We start from the raw sequence: 16,030 nt of genomic DNA on the forward strand, positions 1-16,030 counted from the left end.
CTGGCGTTGACTTCTTAGGCCTTAACTATTCGATCTGGTGGTGCAGCGCCAGAGAGTGAAGCCTAGGGTGCCCGGAAAATAGAAATGAACATTACTTTCACACTGGTTGCAATTATTCGTTCTATACGATGGAAAAACTGTTGTATTTATTATGAATTTTATGCTTCTGACGTTGAATTCTAAGGCCGTAGCTATTCGATGTGGTGGAGCAACGCCCTAGGGTGAAGCCTAGGATGCCCGGAACCTAGAAATGACCATTACTTTCACACTGGTTGCAATTATTCGTTTTATACGATGGAAAAACTGTTGTATTTATTATGTATTTGGTGCTTCTAGCGTTGACTTCTTAGGCCATAACTATTCCGTCTGGTGGAGCAACGCCATAGAGTGCAATGTAGGTTGCCCGGATCGTAGAAATAACCATCACTTTCAAACTGGTTGCAATTAATCCTGTTATACGATGGAAAAACTGTTGTATTTTTATTGTATTTTATGCTTCAGGCATTGACATCTAAGGCCGTAGCTATTCGATATGGTGGAGCAACACCATAGAGTGAAGCCTAGGTTGCCCGGAACGTAGAAATGACCATAACATTCACACTGGTTGCAATTATTCCTTTTATACGATGGAAAAGCTGTTGTACTTATATTGTATTTTATGCTTCTGGCGTTGACTTCTAAGGCCCTCACTGATCGCTCTGGTGGAGCAACGCAATAGAGTCAAGCCTAGGATGCCCGGAATGTTGAAATGTCCATAACATTCACACTGGTTGCAATTATTCACTTTATACGATGGAAAAACTGTTGCATCTTTATTGTATTTTATGCTTCTGGCGTTGACTTCTTAGGCCCTAACTATTCGATCTGGTGGAACAACGCCCTAGAGTGAAGCCTAGGTTTCCCGGAACGTAGCAATGACCATTACGATCACACTGTTTGCAAATATACATTATATACGATGGAAAAGCTGTTGTATTTATATTGTATTTTATGCTTCTGGCGTTGACTTCTTAGGCCCTAACTATTTGATCTGGTGGAGGAGCGCCATAGAGTGAAGCCTAGGTCGCCCGGAACGTAGCACATACCATTACCTTCACACTGGTTGCAATTATTCCTGTTATACAATGTAAAAACTGTTCTATTTATTTTGTATTTTATGCTTCGGGCGTCGACTTCTAAGGCCCTAACTATTCGGGCTGGTGGAGCAACATCCTAGGGTGAAGCCTAGGCTGCCCGGAACGTAGAAATGACCATGACTTTCCCACTGGTTGCAATTATTCCTGTTATACGATGGAAAAACTCTTGTATATTTATTGTATTTTATGCTTGGGCGTTGACTTCTATGGCCCTACCTATTCGACCGGTTGGAGCAGCACCCTACAGTGAAGCCAAGGTGGCCCGGAACGTGGATATTACCATAACCTTCACACAGGTTGCAATTATTCGTTTTATACGATGGAAAGACTGTTGCATTTATTTTGTAGTTTATGCTTCTGGCGTTGACTTTTAAGGCCCTAACTCTTGGATCTGGTGGAGCAACGCCTAAGAGTTAAGCCTTCGATGCCCGAAACGCCGAAATGATCATTACTTTCACACTGGTTGCAGTGATCCATGCTATACAATGGAAAAACTGTTGTATTTATATTGTATTTTGTGCTTCTGGCGTTGACTACAAAGGCCCTAACTATTCATTCTGTTGGAGCAAATCCCTAGGGTGAAGCCTAGGTTGCCCCGACAGTAGAAGTGGCCATAACTTTCATACTGGTTGCAATTATTCGTTTTATACGATGGAAAAACTGTTGTATTTATATTGTATTTTATGCTTCTTGCGTTGACTTCTAGGGCTCTAACTATTCGATCCGGTGGAGCAACGCCCTAGAGTGAAGCCTAGGTTGCCCGGAACGTAGAAATGACCATCACTTTCAAACTGGTTGCAATTAATCCTGTTTTACGATGGAAAAACTGTTGTATTTTTATTGCATTTTATGAATCGGGCGTTGACTTCTAAGGCCCTAACTATTCAATCTGTTGGAGCAACGCCCTGGGGTGAAGCCTAGGTTGCCCGGAAAGTAGAAATGACCATAGCTTTCATACTGGTTGCAATTATTCGTTTTATACGATGGAAAAACTGTTGTATTTATATTGTATTTTATGCTTCTGGCGTTGACTTCTAGGGCCCTAACTATTCGATCTGGTGGAGCAACGCCCTACAGTGAAGCCTAGGTTGCCCGGAACGTAGATATGACCGTAACCTTCACACAGGTTGCAATTATTCGTTTTATACGATGTAAAGGCTGTTGTATTTATTTTGAAGTTTATGCTTCTGGCGTTGACTTCTAAGGCCCTGACTCTTCGATCTGGTGGGGCAACGCCTCAGAGTTAAGTCTAGGATGCCCGAAACGCCGAAATGATCATTACTTTCACGCGTGTTGCAATTATTCCTGTTATACGATGAAAAGAATGTTGTATTTTTAATGTATTCTATGCTTCAGGCATTGACATCTAAGGCCGTAGCTATTCGATGTGGTGGAGCAACACCATAGAGTGAAGCCTAGGTTGCCCGGAACGTAGAAATGACCATAACATTCACACTGGTTGCAATTATTCCTTTTATACGATGGAAAAGCTGTTGTACTTATATTGTATTTTATTCTTGTGGCGTTGACTTCTTTGTCCCTAACTATTCGATCTGGTGGAACAACACCCTAGGGTGAAGCCTAGTTTGCCCGGAAAGTAGAAATGACCATAACTTTCATACTGGTTGCAAATATTCGTTTTATACGCTGGAAAAACTGTTGTATTTACATTGTATTTTATGCTTCTGGCGTTGACTTCTAAGGCCCTAACTATTCGATCTGGTGGAGCAACGCAATAGAGGGAAGCCTAGGTTGCCCGGAACGTAGAAATGACCATCACTTTCAAACTGGTTGCAATTAATCCTGTTATACGATGGAAAAACTGTTGTATTTTTATTGCATTTTATGCTTCGTGCGTCGACTTCTAAGGCCCTAACTACTCAATCTGTTGGAGCAACGCCCTAGGGTGAAACCTAGGTTGCCCGGAAAGTAGAAATGACCATAACTTTCACACTGGTTGCAATTATTCCTGTTATACGATGGAAAAGCTGTTGTATTTATATCGTATTTTATGCTTCTGGCGTTGACTTCTTAGGCCCTATCTATACCATCTGGTGGAACAGCGCCCTAGGGTGAAGCCTAGGTTGCCCGGAATGTAGAACTGACCATTACTTTCACACTGGTTGCAATTATTCGTTTTATACAATGGAAAAACTGTTGTATTTATTTTGTATTTGGTGCATCTGGCGTTGACTTCTTAGGCCTTAACTATTCGATCTGGTGGAGCAGCGCCATAGAGTGAAGCGTAGGGTGCCCGGAAAGTAGAAATGAACATTACTTTCACACTGGTTGCAATTATTCGTCTTATACGATGGAACAACTGTTGTATTTATAATGTATTTTATGCTTCTGACATTGAATTCTAAGGCCGTAGCTATTCGATGTGGTGGAGCAACGCCCTAGAGTGAAGCCTAGGTTGCCCGGAACCTAGAAATGACCATTACTTTCACACTGGTTGCAAGTATTCGTTTTATACGATGGAAAAACTGTTGTATTTATTATGTATTTGGTGCTTCTAGCGTTGACTTCTTAGGCCATAACTATTCCGTCTGGTTGAGCAACGCCATAGAGTGAAATGTAGGTTGCCCGTATCGTAGAAATGACCACTATATTCACACTAGTTGCAATTATTCCTGTTATACGATGGACAAAATGTTTTATTTTTATTGTATTTTATGCTTCTGGCGTTGAATTCTAAGTCCCTAGCTATTCGATCTGGTGGATCAACGCCCTGTAGTGAAGCCCAGGTTGCCCGGAACGTAGAAATGACCATTACTTTCCCACTGTTTTCAATTATTCATTTTATACGATGGAAAAGCTGTTGTATTTATATTGTATTTTATGCTTCTGCCGTTGACTTCTAAGGCCCTAACTGATCGCTCTGGTGGAGCAACGCCCTAGAGTCAAGCCTAGGATGCCCGGAATGTTGAAATGTCCATAACTTTCACACTGGTTGCAATTATTCGTTTTATACGATGGAAAAACTGTTGCATCTTTATTGTATTTTATGCTTCTGGCGTTGACTTCTTAGGCCCTAACTATTTGATCTGGTGGAGGACCGCCATAGAGTGAAGCCTAGGTCGCCCGGAACGTAGCACATACCATTACCTTCACACTGGTTGCAATTATTCCTGTTATACGATGGAAAAACTGTTATATTTATTTTGTATTTTATGCTTCGGGCGTCGACTTCTAAGACCCTAACTATTCGGGCTGGTGGAGCAACATCCTAGAGTGAAGCCTAGGCTGCCCGGAACGTAGAAATGACCATGACTTTCCCACTGGTTGCAATTAATCCTGTTATACGATGGAAAAACTCTTGTATATTTATTGTATTTTATGCTTGGGCGTTGACTTCTATGGCCCTACCTATTCGACCGGTTGGAGCAGCACCCTACAGTGAAGCCAAGGTTGCCCGGAACGTGGATATGACCATAACCTTCAAACAGGTTGCAATTATTCGTTTTATACGATGGAAAGACTGTCGCATTTATTTTGTAGTTTATGCTTCTGGCGTTGACTTTTAAGGCCCTAACTCTTCGATCTGGTGGAGCAAAGCCTAAGAGTTAAGCCTTGGATGCCCGAAACGCCGCAATGATCATTACTTTCACACTGGTTGCAGTGATCCATGCTATACAATGGAAAAACTGTTGTATTTATATTGTATTTTGTGCTTCTGGCGTTGACTACAAAGGCCCTAACTATTCATTCTGTTGGAGCAAAGCCCTAGGGTGAAGCCTAGGTTGCCCGGACAGTAGAAGTGGCCATAACTTTCATACGGGTTGCAATTATTCGTTTTATACGATGGAAAAACTGTTGTATTTATAATGTATTTTATGCTTCTTGCGTTGACTTCTAGGGCCCTAACTATTCGAACTGGTGGAGCAACGCCCTAGAGTGAAGCCTAGGTTGCCCGGAAAGTAGAAATGACCATAACTTTCATACTGGATGCAATTATTCGTTTTATACGATGGAAAAACTGTTGTATTTATATTGTATTTTATGCTTCTGGCGTTGACTTCAAGGGCCCTAACTATTCGATCTGGTGGAGCAACGCCCTACAGTGAAGCCTAGGTTGCCCGGAAAGTAGAAATGACCATAACTTTCACACTGGTTGCAATTATTCGTTTTATACGATGGAATAACTGTTGTATTTATTACGTATTTGGTGCTTCTAGCGCTGACTGCTTAGGCCATAACTATTCCGTCTGGTGGAGCAACGCCATAAAGTGAAATGTAGGTTGCCCGGATCGTAGAAATGACCATTATATTCACACTAGTTGCAATTATTCCTGTTATACGATGAAAAAACTGTTTTATTTTTATTGTATTTTATGCTTCTGGCGTTGAATTCTAAGTCTCTAGCTATTCGATCTGGTGGAGCAACGCCCTATAGTGAAGCCCAGGTTGCCCGGAACGTAGAAATGGCCATTACTTTCACACTGTTTTCAATTACTCATTTTTACGATGGAAAAGCTGTTGTATTTATATTGTATTTTATGCTTCTGGCGTTGACTTCTAAGGCCCTAACTGTTCGACCTGGTGGAGCAACGCCCTAGAGTCAAGCCTAGGTTGCTGGGATTGTTGAAATGTCCATAACTTTCACGCTCGTTGCAATTATTCGTTTTATACGATGGAATATCTGTTGTATTTATTACGTATTTGGTGCTTCTAGCGCTGACTGCTTAGGCCATAACTATTCCGTCTGGTGGAGCAATGCCATAGAGTGAAATGTAGGTTGCCCGGATCGTAGAAATGACCATTATATTCACACTAGTTGCAATTATTCCTGTTATACGATGAAAAAACTGTTTCATTTTTATTGTATTTTATGCTTCTGGCGTTGAATTCTAAGTCCCTAGCCATTCGATCTGGTGGAGCAACGCCCTATAGTGAAGCCCAGGTTGCCCGGAACGTAGAAATGGCCATTACTTTCACACTGTTTTCAATTACAAATTTTATACGATGGAAAAGCTGTTGTATTTATATTGTATTTTATGCTTCTGGCGTTGACTTCTAAGGCCCTAACTGTTCGATCTGGTGGAGCAACGCCCTAGAGTCAAGCCTAGGTTGCTGGGAATGTTGAAATGTCCATAACTTTCACACTGGTTGCAATTATTCGTTTTATACGATGGAAAAACTGTTGCATCTTTATTGTATTGTGTGCTTCTGGCGTTGACTTCTTAGGCCCTAACTATACTATCTGGTGGAACAACGCCCTAGGGTGAAGCCTAGGTTGCCCGGAACGTAGAACTGACCATTACTTTCACACTGGATGCAATTATTCGTTTTATACGATGGAAAAACTGTTGTATTTATTTTGTATTTGGTGCTTCTGGCGTTGACTTCTTAGGCCTTAACTATTCGATCTGGTGGAGCAGCGCCAGAGAGTGAAGCCTAGGGTGCCCGGAAAATAGAAATGAACATTCCTTTCACACTGGTTGCAATTATTCGTTCTATACGATGGCAAAACTGTTGTATTTATTATGAATTTTATGCTTCTGACGTTGAATTCTAAGGCCGTAGCTATTCGATGTGGTGGAGCAACGCCCTAGGGTGAAGCCTAGGATGCCCGGAACCTAGAAATGACCATTACTTTCACACTGGTTGCAATTATTCGTTTTATACGATGGAAAAACTGTTGTATTTATTATGTATTTGGTGCTTCTAGCGTTGACTTCTTAGGCCATAACTATTCCGTCTGGTGGAGCAACGCCATAGAGTGCAATGTAGGTTGCCGGGATCGTAGAAATGACCATCACTTTCAAACTGGTTGCAATTAATCCTGTTATACGATGGAAAAACTGTTGTATTTTTATTGTATTTTATGCTTCAGGCATTGACATCTAAGGCCGTAGCTATTCGATATGGTGGAGCAACACCATAGAGTGAAGCCTAGGTTGCCCGGAACGTAGAAATGACCATAACATTCACACTGGTTGCAATTATTCCTTTTATACGATGGAAAAGCTGTTGTACTTATATTGTATTTTATTCTTGTGGCGTTGACTTCTTTGTCCCTAACTGTTCGATCTGTTGGATCAACGCCCTAGGGTGATACCTAGGTTGCCCGGAAAGTAGAAGTGACCATAACTTTCACACTGGTTGCAATTATACCTGTTATACGATGGAAAAGCTGTTGTATTTATATCGTATTTTATGCTTCTGGCGTTGACTTCTGAGGCCCTGACTCTTCGATCTGGTGGAGCAACGCCTCAGAGTTAAGTCTAGGATGCCCGAAACGCCGAAATGATCATTACTTTCACGCGTGTTGTAGTAATTCCTGTTATACGATGAAAAGACTGTTGTATTTTTATTGTATTTTATGCTTCAGGCATTGACATCTAAGGCCGTAGCTATTCGATATGGTGGAACAACGCCCTAGGGTGAAGCCTAGGTTGCCCGGAACGTAGAACTGACCATTACTTTCACACTGGTTGCAATTACTCGTTTTATACGATGGAAAAACTGTAGTACTTATTTTGTATTTGGTGCTTCTGGCGTTGACTTCTTAGGCCCTAACTATCCGACCTGGTGGAACAACGCCCTAGGGTGAAGCCTAGGTTGCCCGGAACGTAGAACTGACCATTACTTTCACACTTGATGCAATTAATCCTGTTATACGATGGAAAAACTGTTGTACTTTTATTGCATTTTGTGCTTCGGGCGTCGACTTCTAAGGCCCTAACTACTCAATCTGTTGGAGCAACGCCCTAGGGTGAAACCTAGGTTGCCCGGAAAGTAGAAATGACCATAACTTTCACACTGGTTGCAATTACTCCTGTTATACGATGGAAAAGCTGTTGTATTTATATCGTATTTTATGCTTCTGGCGTTGACTTCTTAGGCCCTAACTATACCATCTGGTGGAACAACGCCCTAGGGTGAAGCCTAGGTTGCCCGGAACGTAAAATTGACCATTACTTTCACACTGGTTGCAATTATTCGTTTTATACAATGGAAAAACTGTTGTATTTATTTTGTATTTGGTGCTTCTGGCGTTGAGTTCTTAGGCCCTAACTATCCGACCTGGTGGAACAACGCCCTAGGATGAAGCCTAGGTTGCCCGGAACGTAGAACTGACCATTACTTTCACACTGGTTGCAATTATTCGTTTTATACGATGGAAAAACTGTTGTATTTATTATGTATTTTATGATTCTGACGTTGAATTCTAAGGCCGTAGCTATTCTACGTGCTGGTGCAACGCCCTAGAATGAAGCCTAGGTTGCCCGGAATCTAGAAATGACCATTACTTTCACACTGGTTGCAATTATTCGTTTTATACGATGGAATAACTGTTGTATTTATTACGTATTTGGTGCTTCTAGCGCTGACTTCTTAGGCCATAACTATTCCGTCTGGTGGAGCAACGCCATAGAGTGAAATGTAGGTTGCCCGGATCGTAGAAATGACCATTATATTCACACTAGTTGCAATTATTCCTGTTATACGATGGAAAAACTGTTTTATTTTTATTGTATTTTATGCTTCTGGCGTTGACTTCTTAGGCCCTAACTATACGACCTGGTGGAACAACGCCCTAGGGTGAAGCCGAGGTTGCCCGGAACGTAGAACTGACCATTACTTTCACACTGGTTGCAATTATTCGTTTTATACGATGGAAAAACAGTTGTATTTATTATGTATTTTATGCTTCTGACGTTGAATCCTAAGGCCGTAGCTATTCGATGTGCTGGCGCAACGCCCTAGAATGAAGCCTAGGTTGCCCGGAATGTTGAAATGTCCATAACTTTCATACTGCTTGCAATTATTCCTTTTATACGATGGAAAAACTGTTGCATCTTTATTGTATTGTGTGCTTCTCGCGTTGACTTCTTAGGCCCTAACTATACTATCTGGTGGAACAACGCCCTAGGGTGAAGCCTAGGTTGCCCGGAACGTAGAACTGACCATTACTTTCACACTGGATGCAATTATTCGCTTTATACGATGGAAAAACTGTTGTATTTATTATGAATTTTATGCTTCTGACGTTGAATTCTAAGGCCGTAGCTATTCGGTGTGGTGGAGCAACGCCCTAGGGTGAAGCCTAGGGTGCCCGGAACCTAGAAATGACCATTACTTTCACACTGGTTGCAATTATTCGTTTTATACGATGGAAAAACTGTTGTATTTATTATGTATTTGGTGCTTCTAGCGTTGACTTCTTAGGCCATAACTATTCTGTCTGGTGGAGCAACGCCATAGAGTGTAATGTAGGTTGCCCGGATCGTAGAAATGACCATCACTTTCAAACTGGTTGCAATTAATCCTGTTATACGAAGGAAAAACTGTTGTATTTTTATTGCATTTTATGCTTCGGGCGTCGACTTCTAAGGCCCTAACTACTCAATCTGTTGGAGCAACGCCCTAGGGTGAAACCTAGATGGAACGGAAAGTAGAAATGACCATAACTTTCACACTGGTTGCAATTATTCCTGTTATACGAAGGAAAAGCTGTTGTATTTATATCGTATTTTATGCTTCTGGCGTTGACTTCTTAGGCCCTAACTATACCATCTGGTGGAACAACGCCCTAGTGTAAAGCCTATGTTGCCCGGGAAGTAGAAATGACCATAACTTCCATACTGGTTGCAATTATTCTTTTTATACGATGGAAGAACTGTTATATTTATATTGTATTTTATGCTTCTGGCGTTGACTTCTTAGGCCCTAACTATTCGATATGGTGGAGCAACGCCCTACTGTGTAGCCTAGGTTGCCCGGAACGTAGATATGATCATAACCTTCACACAGGTTGCAATCATTCGTTTTATACGATGTAAAGGCTGTTGTATTTATATTGTATTTTATACTTCTGGTGTTGACTTCTTAGGCCATAACTATTCGATCTGGAGGAGCAACGCCTCAGAGTTAAGTCTAGGATGCCCGAAAAGCCGAAATGATCATTACTTTCACGCTTGTTGCAGTTATTCCTGTTATACGATGAAAAGACTCTTGTATTTTTATTGTATTTTATGCTTCAGGCATTGACTTCCAAGGCCGTAGCTATTCGATGTGGTGGAGCAACACCATATAGTGAAGCCTAGGTTGCCCGGAACGTAGAAATGACCTTAACATTCACACTGGTTGCAATTATTCCTTTTATACGATGGAAAAGCTGTCGTACTTATATTGTGTTTTATTCTTCTGGCGTTGACTTCTTTGTCCCTAACTATTCGATCTGGTGGAACAACACCCTAGGGTGAAACCTAGGTTGCCCGGGAAGTAGAAATGACCATAACATTCATACTGGTTGCAATTATTCGTTTTATACGATGGAAAAACTGTTGGATTTATATTGTATTTTACGCTTCTGGCTTTGAATTCTAAGGCCGTACCTATTCGATGTGGTGGAGCAACGCCCTAGAGTGAAGCCTAGGTTGCCCGGGACGTAGAAAAGACCACTACTTTCACACTGCTTGCAATTATTCGTTTTATACGATGGAAAAACTGTAGTACTTATTTTGTATTTGGTGCATCTGGCGTTGACTTCTTAGGCCCTAACTATTCGATCTGGTGGAGCAACGCCATAGAGTGAAACGTAGGTTGCCCGGAACATAGAAATGACCATTACATTCACTCTGGTTGCAATTATTCCTGTTATACGATGGAGAAACTGTTGTATTTTTATTGTATTTTATGCTTCTGCCGTTGAATTCTAAGTCCCTAGCTATTCGATCTGGTGGAGCAACGCCCTATAGTGAAGCCCAGGTTGTCCGGAACGTAGAAATGACCATTACATTCACACTCTTTGCAATTATTCATTTTATACGATGGAAAAGCCGTTGTATTTATATTGTATTTTATGCTTCTGGCGATGACTTCTAAGGCCGTAGCTATTAGATGTGGTGGAGCAACGCCATAGAGTGACGCCTAGGTTGCCCGGAACGTAGAACTAACCATTACTTTCACACTGGTTGCAATTATACGTTTTATACGATGGAAAAACTGTTGTATTAATTTTGTATTTGGTGCTTCTGGCGTTGACTTCTTAGGCCTTAACTATTCGATCTGGTGGAGCAGCGCCACAGAGTGATGCCTAGGGTTCCCGGAAAGTAGAAATGAACATTACTTTCACACTGGTTGCAATTATTCGTTTTATACCATGGAAAAACTGTTGTATTTATTATGTATTTTATGCTTCTGACGTTGAATTCTAAGGCCGTAGCTATTCGATGTGGTGGAGCAACGCCCTAGAGTGAAGCCTAGGCTGCCCCGAACCTAGAAAAGACCATTACTTTCACACTGGTTGCAATTATTCGTTTTATACGATGGAAAAACTGTTGTATTTATATTGTATTTTATGCTTCTGGCGTTGACTTCTTAGGCCCTAACTATTCGATCTGGTGGAACAACGCCCTAGAGTGAAGCGTAGGTTGCCCAGAACGTAGAAATGACCATAACATTCACACTGGTTGCAATTATTCGTTTTATACGATGGAAAAACTGTTGTATTTATTTTGTATTTGGTGCTTCGGGCGGTGACTTCTAAGGCCCTAACTGCTCAATCTGTTGGAGCAACGACCTAGGGTGAGACCTAGGTTGCCCGGAAAGTAGAAATGACCATAACTTTCATACTGGTTGCAATTATTCGTTTTATACGATGGAAAAACTGTTGTATTTATATTGTATTTTACGCTTCTGGCTTTGAATTCTAAGGCCGTACCTATTCGATGTGGTGGAGCAACGCCCTAGAGAGAAGCCTAGGTTTCCCGGAACGTAGATATGATCATAACCTTCACACAGGATGCAATCATTCATTTTATACGATGGAAAAGCTGTTGTATTTATTTTGTATTTTATGCTTCTGGCGTTGACTTCTAAGGCCGTAGCTATTAGATGTGGTGGAGCAACGCCCTAGAGTGACGCCTAGGTTTGCCCGGATCGCAGAAATGACCATTACTTTCACAATCTGTGCAATTATTCATTTTATACGATGGAAAAGCTGTAGTACTTATATTGTACTTTATTCTTCTGGCGTTGATTGCTAAGTCCCTAACGATTCAATCTGTTGGAGCAACGACGTCGGGTGAAGCCAAGGTTGCCCGGAAAGTAGAAATGACCATAACATTCATACTGGTTGCAATTATTCGTTTTATACGATGAAAAACTGTTGTATTTATATTGTATTTTATGCTTCTGGCGTTGACTTCTAGGGCACTAACTATACCCTCTGGTGGAACAACGCCCTAGGGTGAAGCCTAGGTTGCCCGGAACGTAGAACTGACCATAACATTTACACTGTTTGCAATTATTCGTTTGATACGATGGAAAAGCTGTTGTACTTATATTGTATTTTATTCTTCTGGCGTTGACTTCTCAGGCCCTAACTATTCGATCTGGTGGATCAACACCCTAAGGTGAAGCCTAGGTTGCCCGGAAAGTAGAAATGACCATAACATTCATACTGGTTGCAATTATTCGTTTTATACGATGGAAAAACTGTTGTATTTATATTGTATTTTATGCTTCTGGCGTTGACTTCTAAGGCCCTGACTCTTCGATCTGGTGGAGCAACGCCTCTGAGTTAAGTCTAGGATGCCCGAAACGACGAAATGATCATTACTTTCACGCTTGTTGCAATTATTCGTTTTGTACGATGTAAAGGCTGTTGTATTTATTTTGTAGTTTATGCTTCTGGCGTTGACTTCTAAGGCCCTGACTCTTCGGTCTGGTGGAGCAACGCCTCTGAGTTAAGTCTAGGATGCCCGAAACGCCGAAATGATCATTACTTTCACGCTTGTTGCAATTATTCCTGTTATACGATGAAAAGACTGTTGTATTTTTATTGTATTTTATGCTTCAGGCGTTAACTTCTAAGGCCGTAACTATTCCATGTGGTGGAGCAACACCATAGAGTGAAGCCTAGGTTGCCCGGAACGTAGAAATGACCATAACATTCACACTGGTTGCAATTATTCCTTTTATACGATGGAAAAGCTGTTGTACTTATATTGTATTTTATTCTTCTGGCGTTGACTTCTTTGTCCCTAACTATTCGATCTGATGGAACAACGCCCTAGGGTGAAGCCTAGGTTGCCCGGAAGGTAGAAATGACCATAACTTTCATACCGGTTGCAAATGTTCGTTTTATACGCTGGAAAAACTGTTGTACTTATATTGTATTTTATGCTTCTGGCGTTGACTTCTAAGGCCCTAACTATTCGATCTGGTGGACCAGCGCAATAGAGGGAAGCCTAGGTTGCCCGCAACGTAGAAATGACCATCACGTTCAAACTGGTTGCAATTAATCCTGTTATACGATGGAAAAACTGTTGTACTTTTATTGCATTTTATGCTTCGGGCGTTGACTTCTAAGGCCCTAACTACTCAATCTGGTGGAGCAACGCCATAGAGTGAAGCCTAGGTTGCCCGGAACGTAGAAATGACCATAACATTCACACTGGTTGCAATTATTCCTTTTATACGATGGAAAAGCTGTTGTACTTATATTGTATTTTATTCTTCTGGCGTTGACTTCTTAGGCCCTGACTAATCGATCTGGTGGACCAACGCCCTAGAGTGAAGCCTAGGTTGCCCGGCACATAGCAATGACCATTACGATCACACTGTTTGCAAATATACATTATATACGATGGAAAAGCTGTTGTATTTATATTGTATTTTATGCTTCTGGCGTTGACTTCTTAGGCCCTAACTATTTGATCTGGTGGAGCACCGCCATAGAGTGAAGCATAGGTTGCCCAGAACGTAGCACATACCATTACCTTCACACTGGTTGCAATTATTCCTGTTATACGATGGAAAAACTCTTGTATATTTATTGTATTATATGCTTGGGCGTTGACTTCTATGGCCCAGCCTATTCGATCGGTTGGAGCAACACCCTAGAGTGAAGCCTAGGTTGCCCGGAACGTAGATATGACCATAACCTTCACACAGGTTGCAATTATTAGTTTTATACGATGGAAAGACTGATGTATTTATTTTGTAGTTTATGCTTCTGGCGTTGACTTTTAAGGCCCTAACTCTTCGTTCTCGTGGAGCAACGCCTAAGAGTTAAGTCTTGGATGCCCGAAACGCCGAAATGATCATTACTTTCACACTGGTTGCAGTGATCCATCCTATATAATCGAAAAACTGTTGTATTTATATTGTATTTTGTGCTTCTGGCGTTGAATACTATGGCCCTAACTATTCAATCTGTTGGAGCAACGCCGTAGAGTGAAGCCTAGGTTGCCCGGAACGTAGAAATGACCATAACATTCACAGTCTTTGCAATTATTCGTTCTATACGATGGAAAAGCTGATGTACTTATATTGTATTTTATTCTTCTGGCGTTGACTACTTAGGCCCTAACTATTAGATCTGTTGGAGCAACGCCCTAGGGTGAAGCCTAGGTTGCCCGGAAAGTAGAAATGACCATAACTTTCATACTCGTTGCTATTATTCGTTTTATACGATGGAAAAACTGTTGTATTTATATTGTATTTTATGCTTCTGGCGTTGACTTCTTAGGCCCTAACTATTCGATCTGGTGGAGCAGCGCCATAGAGTGAAAGGTAGGTTGCCCGGAACGTAGAAATGACCATTATATTCACACTAGTTGCAATTATTCCTGTTATATGATGGAAAAGCTGTTGCATCTTTATGGTATTTTATGCTTCTGGCGTTGACTACTAAGGCCCTAACTGTTCGATCTGGTGGAGCAACGCCCTAGAGTGAAGCCTAGGTTGCCCGGAACGTAGATATGACCATAACCTTCACACTGGTTGCAATCATTCGTTTTATACGGTGGAAAAACTGTTGAATTTTTATTGTATTTTATGCTTCGGGCGTTGACGTCTAAGGCCCTAGCTATTCTATCTGGTGGCACAACGCACTAGAGTGAAGCCTAGGGGCCCCGGAACGTAGAAATGACCAGCACTTTCACACTGGTTGCAATTATTCGCTTTATACGATGGAAAAACTGTTGTATTTATATTGTATTTTATGCTTCTTGCGGTGACTTCTTAGGTCCAAACAATTGGGTCTGTTGGACCAACGCCCTAGAGTGAATCCTAGGTTGCACGGAACGTATAAATGACATTAACTTTCACACTGGTTGCATTATTCGCTATATGGAATGGAAAAACTGTTCTATTCATATTGCATTTTATGTTTCTGGCGTTGACTTCTTAGGCCCTAACTATTCGATCTGGTGGATCAACGCCCTAGGGTGAAACCTGGGTTGCCCGGATCGTAGAAATGTCCATCTCTTTCACACTGCTTCCAATTATTCCTGTTATACCATGGAAAAATGGTTGTATTTTTATTGTATTTTATGCTTCGGGCGTCGACTTCTAAGGCCCTAACTACTCGATCTGGTGAAGCAACGCCCTAGGCTGAAGCCTAGGTTGCCCGGAACGTAGAAATGACCATTACCTTCACACTGGTTGCAATTATTCGTTTTATACGATGGAAAAACTGTTCTATTTATTTTGTATTTTATGCCTCGGGCGTTGACTTCTAAGGCCCTACCTATTCGATCTGTTGGAGCAACTCCCTACAGTGAAGCCTAGGTTGCCCGGAACGTAGAAATGACCATAACTTTCACACTGGTTGCAATTGTTCGTTTTATAGGATGGAAACGCTGTTGTATTTATATTGTATTTTATGCTTCTGGCGTTGACTTCTTAGGCCCTAACTATTCGATCTGGTAGGGCAATGCCTCAGAGTTAAGTCTAGGATGCCCGAAATTCCGAAATGATCATTACTTTCACACTGATTGCAATTATTCATGCTACACGATGGAAAAACGTTTGCATTTTTATTGTATTTTCTGCTTCTGGCTTCGACTTCTAAGGTCCTAGCTATTCGATCTGGTGGGGCAACGCCATAGAGTGAAGCCTAGGTGGCCCGGAACATAGAAATAACCATATCTTTC

The sequence above is a fragment of the Calliopsis andreniformis genome, unplaced genomic scaffold (genome assembly GCF_051401765.1).
Source record: "Calliopsis andreniformis isolate RMS-2024a unplaced genomic scaffold, iyCalAndr_principal scaffold0019, whole genome shotgun sequence".
In the NCBI taxonomy this organism is placed as follows: Eukaryota; Metazoa; Arthropoda; class Insecta; order Hymenoptera; family Andrenidae; genus Calliopsis; species Calliopsis andreniformis.